This window comes from Procambarus clarkii, chromosome 4, assembly GCF_040958095.1.
Source record: "Procambarus clarkii isolate CNS0578487 chromosome 4, FALCON_Pclarkii_2.0, whole genome shotgun sequence".
NCBI classification, from domain to species: domain Eukaryota; kingdom Metazoa; phylum Arthropoda; class Malacostraca; order Decapoda; family Cambaridae; genus Procambarus; species Procambarus clarkii.
The window spans coordinates 52,741,685-52,749,084 of NC_091153.1; positions in this window are offsets into that span (position 1 = coordinate 52,741,685).

Consider the following 7,400-nt stretch of genomic DNA (forward strand, 5'->3'; position numbering starts at 1 on the left):
GGGTAACTTGAGGTGAAGATCTTTATAATACTTGATGAGTCTTGACTAATTAGGAAGAGTCACGGCCTCAGAGTGGGGTCTGCCGCCAGTGGCCAGACGGTCATCAGCACGAGCCCTACGATGAGATACTCTTCCTTTTCTTTTTTCAACCTATTAATAAAAATTCCAAAGACAGGAAATCAATTAATAAGTAAACACAAGTAGCTGCAACATGGTTCCATATTAAAAAAATTTTTCGTAATATTTAATATTGAAAAGTATTTTTTCCTTTTCAATACCAAAGAAACGGGTTGCAATAACACATACTGATCTTGAGAAAGATTATTACGAATGATAAGTTGACCAAGCCAGAACTCTGCTGAATTTATTGGAAGGTTCTGGAATCCCCAAACCGGAGCCCAACCAGGGTTTTACAGCCAACCTGACCACACTCTGGTCGTCCGTAATGACGTTCACACTCTTACAATAGACTCAGATCAAAATGAAATTACAATGACGTGATATATCAATGAATATTATTTTAAGACAATGGAGAAACTTCAACTCCACAAGTCACTACATTACCCAAATTATTTCCATTGATATATGACGCAATTGTGATTTTACTACAATGAAGGTTATTGTGGTGAATTTTAAGAGAGGGTTTTTGTAGTAAATAAATTTGAAAGTTAAAGTGGTGAATTATTATTAATAGTGTTAGTGGTAATTATTATTAATAGTGTTAGTGGTAATTACTAAAAAGATTATTTCAAAAGATTATTTTGAAGGGTTATTGTAGTGGATTAATTCCTAGAGTTATTTTGGTAGATTATTTTGGAGATTTATTTTGGTGGATTATTATGGAAAGTTATTGTTATTGGTTATTATAACAGGCTATTGTGGTGAATTATTACGATGAGTTATTGTTGTAGATTAATGAGGAGGGTTATTGTGGTTTAATATAATTGTGGACTATTATAGTGGCTAATTAGGAACAGTTAATGTGGGGAATTATTAAGAAAAATTATTGTGGTGGATTATTGTTGATTGTTATTTTGGTGGATTTTTGTTGATGGTTATTTTGGTGAATTAATATGGAGAGTTATTGTGGAATATCATGAAGGAGGTTATTGTAAGAAATTATTATGGCGAGTTTTTGTGAACGGTTATGATGGTGAGTTATTGTGGATGATAATTAAGAGGATTATTATATATCATAATTATAGATTTTATTGGGGTGAATTATTATGAGAAAAAATGTTGGTAGATTATTATAGAGGGTTATTCTTGAGGCTTATTATGAACGGTAACTGTTGAAGGTTACTTTGGAGAGGTATTGTAGTGAATTCTTATGAAAGGTTATTGTGATGGATTATTATGGAGGATTATTCTTTTGTATTATTGTGGAGGTTTCTTTGGAGGCTTGTTAAAAAGGATTACTTTGGGGTGGGGGGGGGTTAATTTTGAGGGTTATAGTGCTGGAATATAAAAAAGGGGTACTTTTGAGAATTAATATGAACGGTTATTATTGTGGCTAATATTTGGAGAGGTATTTTTGTAATTATTGTGAATGGCTATTTTGGTTGACTATTGGCGGAAGATTATTGTTGTGGATTATTAGGTACGTTTATTGTAGTTGATAATTATTGATAGTTATTATAAATAATTATTATGAACATTTATTGTGTTGGATTATTATTTATAGTTATTGGGTTGAATTATTATTTAGAGTTATTGTATTAGAATATTATTTAGAGTTATTGTATTAGATTATTATTTAGAGTTATTGTGTTGGATTATTACAAAGCGCTCTTTTGGTAGATTAATAAGGAGTATTATTTTTGTGGATTATTTTGGATGGCTATTTTCGTGGATTATTAAGATAAGTTATTTGAGTGGATTATTTACAAATGGAATGCATTTGGAAGTGACGTGGTGGAGGCCGATTCCAAACAGTGTTCCAAATGTAGATATGATGGAGCCCAATAGGCCCACAAACATGTGAATCAGCTGATTGACAGTTGAGATGCGGGTCCAAAGAGCAGAAGCTCTACCCCGGCAATCAAAACTAGGTAAGTACAATATACATGACCACTTGGTTGTCAGACAACCAGCTCCACTGCATACATGATCACATGGTCGTCAGACAAGCAGCTTCTCAGTATAACTGACCACTTCGTTGACACACAAGTTAATTACAAAAACATATGACCTTGTTGAAGCTGGAGCAGCATCTCCACATGACCACGTGACTGTCAGTCCAGAGAGCTCTACAGTGTACATGACTGTATGATCTCGTGGCTCCCTGACATAAAACTGGCTAAGTGATATCACGTGAAACTAGATATCACGTAATATCAAGAACAGTGATTATGACTGAAATCTTAATAAAATGAGTAAATCCTTCGAATGTGGATTAATGGTAATATAAGTAAACACACACACAGGTGACCTCTGATGACCCAGAGGTCCTAACAGTCGTGTCAGGAGTGATCGCTTTCATTCTTGCCATAACAGGAGTGTTGTATTAAGATTTCTCTGTTAAGTACCATGAGGGCAGTTTTCATTCCTGTATCGTTATCACTTCCTTCATATGAATGTTCTTGGTGTCACTGGAAATTAAAGCGTATTCATAGTCTCTCGGGGTCACTTGAGGTGAAGGTCTATATAATACTTGGTGAGTCTTGACTAATTAGCAAAAGTCACGGCCTCAGAGTGGGGTCTGCCGCTGGTGGCCGGACGGTCGTCATCACGAGCTCTTCTCATGAAGAGCTCGTGATGAGGTAGTGAAGGACCTGGTGACTCTAGTGGGAGCCCTGATAGTGAAGGACCTGGTGACTCTAGTGGGAGCCCTGAGGACAGAGTTGGACTCTCTGCGGGAGGAGGTGCGTCAGCTTAAAAAACAACGAGAAGTAACGAAGGAGGAGACCAGCAGTAAAGGGACCTCGTCTTGGAGAGTTGCGAAAGACAGGGGTCTTAAGAAGACTTTGATAAAGCCGCCTTCAAACGCCATAGCAACTTCAAATTCATTTGACGTTTTGGAGGACGAGTGCTGTGGAGAGACTGTGGATCGCGCAAAAGGGAAAGCAACGAAGAGAAAGGAAGCGCAGGCCCCTCAGAAAGTAAAGGAAGTACCTAAGCAAACATTAGTTGTGGGAGATTCCCAGATAAGGTATTTGGATAGAACGTTTTGTGCTAGAGATAGGGGGAACAGGTTAAGGGTTTGCTATCCCGGAGCTGGCATTAGTGATATTATAAACAACATGAATGATATTATGGCTGGTAATGGGAACAATCCCATTATTTGCATTAGCGTGGGAGGAAATGATGTTGGTCGAGTCAGGAGTGAGGAACTGATTCAGAGGTATAAAACAGCCATAGAGTTAGTTAGGAGCAAGGGAGGAATCCCGATCATACGTGGCATTCTTCCAAGAAAGGGAGTGGGAAATGAATGGATATCGAGGGCACTTGGTGTCAATTGCCGGCTGGAAAGATATTGCAAATCAAATGCAATATCTTTCATAGACAACTGGGAACACTTCTATGGAAGAAATGAAATGTATGCTCGTGATGGGGTGCATCTATCGAGAGCTGGGGTTGTTGCTGTTGCGAACTCACTAGAAGAAGTGGTTAGAGGTGTTTGTTTGGGTTTAAACTGTTAGTAGATAGAGGTATGGGAATTGATTTGGAGGAAGGAGGTAATAAAAGTATGTGTTTGTGGGAGAAAGGAATTGGCAAAACGATCAGGGAAAGAGAAGGTCCGCAAAACAACAATTCACTTAGGGTATATTACACTAACAGTAGAAGTCTAAGAAATAAAATTAACGAATTAAATGCTCTTGTCTGCACAGAAAAAATAGATATTATTGCACTTACCGAAACGTGGATGAATGTAGAAAATAGAGAACTATTAGCTGAATATCAAATATATGGATTTAAACTATTTCACACAGATAGATATATTAGACGAGGAGGTGGAGTAGCCATATATGTTAGGGACAATTTGAAATGTAGTCTCAAAGAGGGAATCAAAACAGAGCCACACACAGAAACTATTTGGATTGAATTAAACGAAAAAGCTAATAATATTATAATAGGAGTAATATATAGGCCACCAAATTTAGACAGAATGGAAGCAAAGCATCTATGGGATGAAATATCTAGAGCATCTAGATCTAACAGTATTTATGTCATGGGTGACTTTAATTTTAGCGGAATAAACTGGTTGAACAAAACAGGGAATAGTGAAGCAGAAGATTTTCTAGAATTAATTGACGATTGCTTTCTTACGCAACACATTAAGGAACCAACACGGGAAAATAATATTTAAGATTTAGTGTTAACTAACAGGGAAACACAAATTAATGACATCGAAATAGGGAGTGAGCTAGGGAGCAGTGATCACAAAGAAATCAGATTTAGCATAGAATGGAATAGACCAGTAGGAGAAAATTCTGTTAAAGTGCCAGATTTTCGAAAAGCTGATTTTAATAGCCTAAGAAATTTTTTGGGTCAAATTGATTGGAAAGGCTTGGGTATGGGGTGTGGGCCGGTATTGGAGCGAGACATGAACCCAGCGATAGGTGACTTAAATGGGGATTTCGATGTGGATTCAATATATAACTTATTTAAGAATATTCTAAACAAAGCACAGGAACGTAGTATACCATACAAATTGAATAGATCGTATACTAATGACCCAAAGTGGATAACAAAGAATTTGAAGAACCTTATAGGTAAAAAGAGAGCTTGGTACAAAAGGATTAAAAATGAGGAGGTCACTTTAGAACAGGAATTCGTACAACTGGTTAGAAATGTTAAAAAAGAGATAAGGAAAGCAAAAAGAAACTATGAAGTTCGCATAGCAGGGCAAGCAAAGACAAATCCTAAAGGGTTTTTTCAGTTATATCGTACTAAGACTAGGGAAAGGATAGGTCCATTAAAAACTGAGACAGGTCAAATAACAGATAGTGATGAAGAGATGAGTAGTATTTTTAATAAATATTTTGTATCTGTATTTACTAAAGAGGAACTTAACAATATGCCTTCAGCCGAACAAGTCTATGTGGGTGGGGACGAGGACAGGTTGACGAGTTTAGCAGTTACCAGGGAGGATGTTCTTAAACAAATAGTAAAACTCAAACCAAACAAATCCCCAGGGCCGGATGAAGTGTTTGCTAGGGTGCTTAAAGAATGCAAAGAGGAGCTTTGTGACCCACTGTCAACCATATTTAATAAATCAATAGAGTCAGGCAGAGTGCCAGAGTTTTGGAAAGTTGCTAATGTGATACCAGTTTTTAAGAAAGGAGATAGATCACTTGCGTCTAACTATCGACCAATTAGCCTAACGTCTATTGTGGGAAAGTTACTCGAATCTATAATAGCAAATAAAATTCGTTTTCATCTTGAAAAACATAAATTAATAATTGAGTCGCAACATGGTTTTATAAATGGCCGTTCATGTTTAACAAATTTGTTATCTTATTATTCTAGCATTGTTGAGGCAGTTGATAGTGGTAAGGATTGCGATGTTGTATACCTTGACTTTAGCAAAGCTTTTGATACAGTGCCACATGAAAGACTGATTAAAAAAATAGAGTCTCATGGTATTGGGGGTGCTATATTAAGCTGGATTAGGGCATGGCTATACCAAAGGAAACAGAGAGTTAGTATAAATGGAATCAAGTCAGAGTGGGAAAATGTTGTAAGTGGAGTGCCTCAAGGCTCTGTCCTGGGACCTCTGTTGTTTATAATATATATAAATGATTTAGATTCAGGTTTGAGTAGCAACATTTGCAAATTTGCCGATGATACGAAAATCGGTAGGGAAATTAATTCGGAGGAGGACTCACTATCACTTCAAGTTGATCTAGATAGGGTTTTGAAATGGTCAAAGGATTGGCAGATGCAGTTTAATGCTGATAAATGTAAAGTTCTGAGGTTAGGTAATGATGATAGAGTTACAAGATACGAGCTAGATGGTGTTGTGATTGCGAAGTCGGATTGCGAAAGGGATCTGGGAGTTATGATTAGTAAGAATTTAAAACAAAAGGATCAATGCATAAATGTTCGTAATAAGGCAAATCGGACACTTGGATTTATTAATCGCAGCGTTAGTAACAAGACACCTGGTGTGGTTCTCAAGCTATATCTTGCTCTAGTTAGGCCCCATTTAGATTATGCAGTTCAGTTTTGGTCGCCATATTATAGAATGGATATAAATTCACTTGAACGTGTCCAGCGTAGGATGACTAAGTTAATTCCCCAAATTAGAAATCTTTCATATGAAGAAAGATTAACAAAGCTTAAGTTGCATTCACTGGAAAGGCGAAGAGTTAGGGGTGACATGATAGAGGTTTACAAGTGGATGAATGGACATAACCGGGGGGATATTAATAGGGTATTAAAAGTATCAACACGGGACAGAACACGAAACAATGGATATAGATTGGATAAGTTTGGGTTTAGGAAGGACTTGGGTAAGTACTGGTTCAGTAACAGGGTTGTTGATTTGTGGAACCAATTGCCGCGTAGCATTGTGGAGGTGGGGTCCCTCGATTGTTTCAAGCACGGGTTGGACAAGTATGTGAGTGGGATTGGGTGGTTATAGAATAGGAGCTGCCTCGTATGGGCCAATAGGCCTTCTGCAGTTACCTTTGTTCTTATGTTCTTATGTTCTTATGAGACATTCTTACTTTTTCATTTTTCAACCTATTAATATACATTCCAAACACAGGTAATCAATTAATAATTAAACACAAGGAGCTGCAACATGGTTGCATATTAAAAAAAAATTCTCGTAATATTTCATAAGAGAAAAATTATTTTTTTATATATAAAGATATTGTGATTTTATTGCGAGGAGGATTATTGTGAAGAATTTTAAGGGAAGGTTATTGTAGTAAATAATTTTGAAAGTTAAAGTGGTGAATTATTATTAATAGTGTTAGTGGTAATTATTAGAAGATTATTTCAGAAGATTATTTTGAACGGTTATTGTGGTGGATTAATTTCTAGAGTTATTGTGGTAGGTTAATGAAGATTATTATTGTGGTTTAATATAATTGAGGATTATTGTAGTGGCTTATTAGGAGGTGTTAATGTGGGGAATTATAATGAAGAGTTATTTTGGTGGATTATTGTTGATGGTTATTTTTTTGAATTAATATGGAGGGTTATTGCAGAATATCATTAAGGAGGTTGTTGTAAGAAATTATTATATGAAGTTATTGTCGATGATTATTAGGATGATTATTATATTGCTTAATTATAGATTTTATTGGATGAATTATTATGAAGAAAAATTTTGGTGGATTATTATAGAGGATTAATCTTGAGGCTTATTATGAACGGTCACTTTTGAAGATAACTATGGAGAGGTTATCTATAATTAATATTTTCAATTTGTCTTCAGATAACAC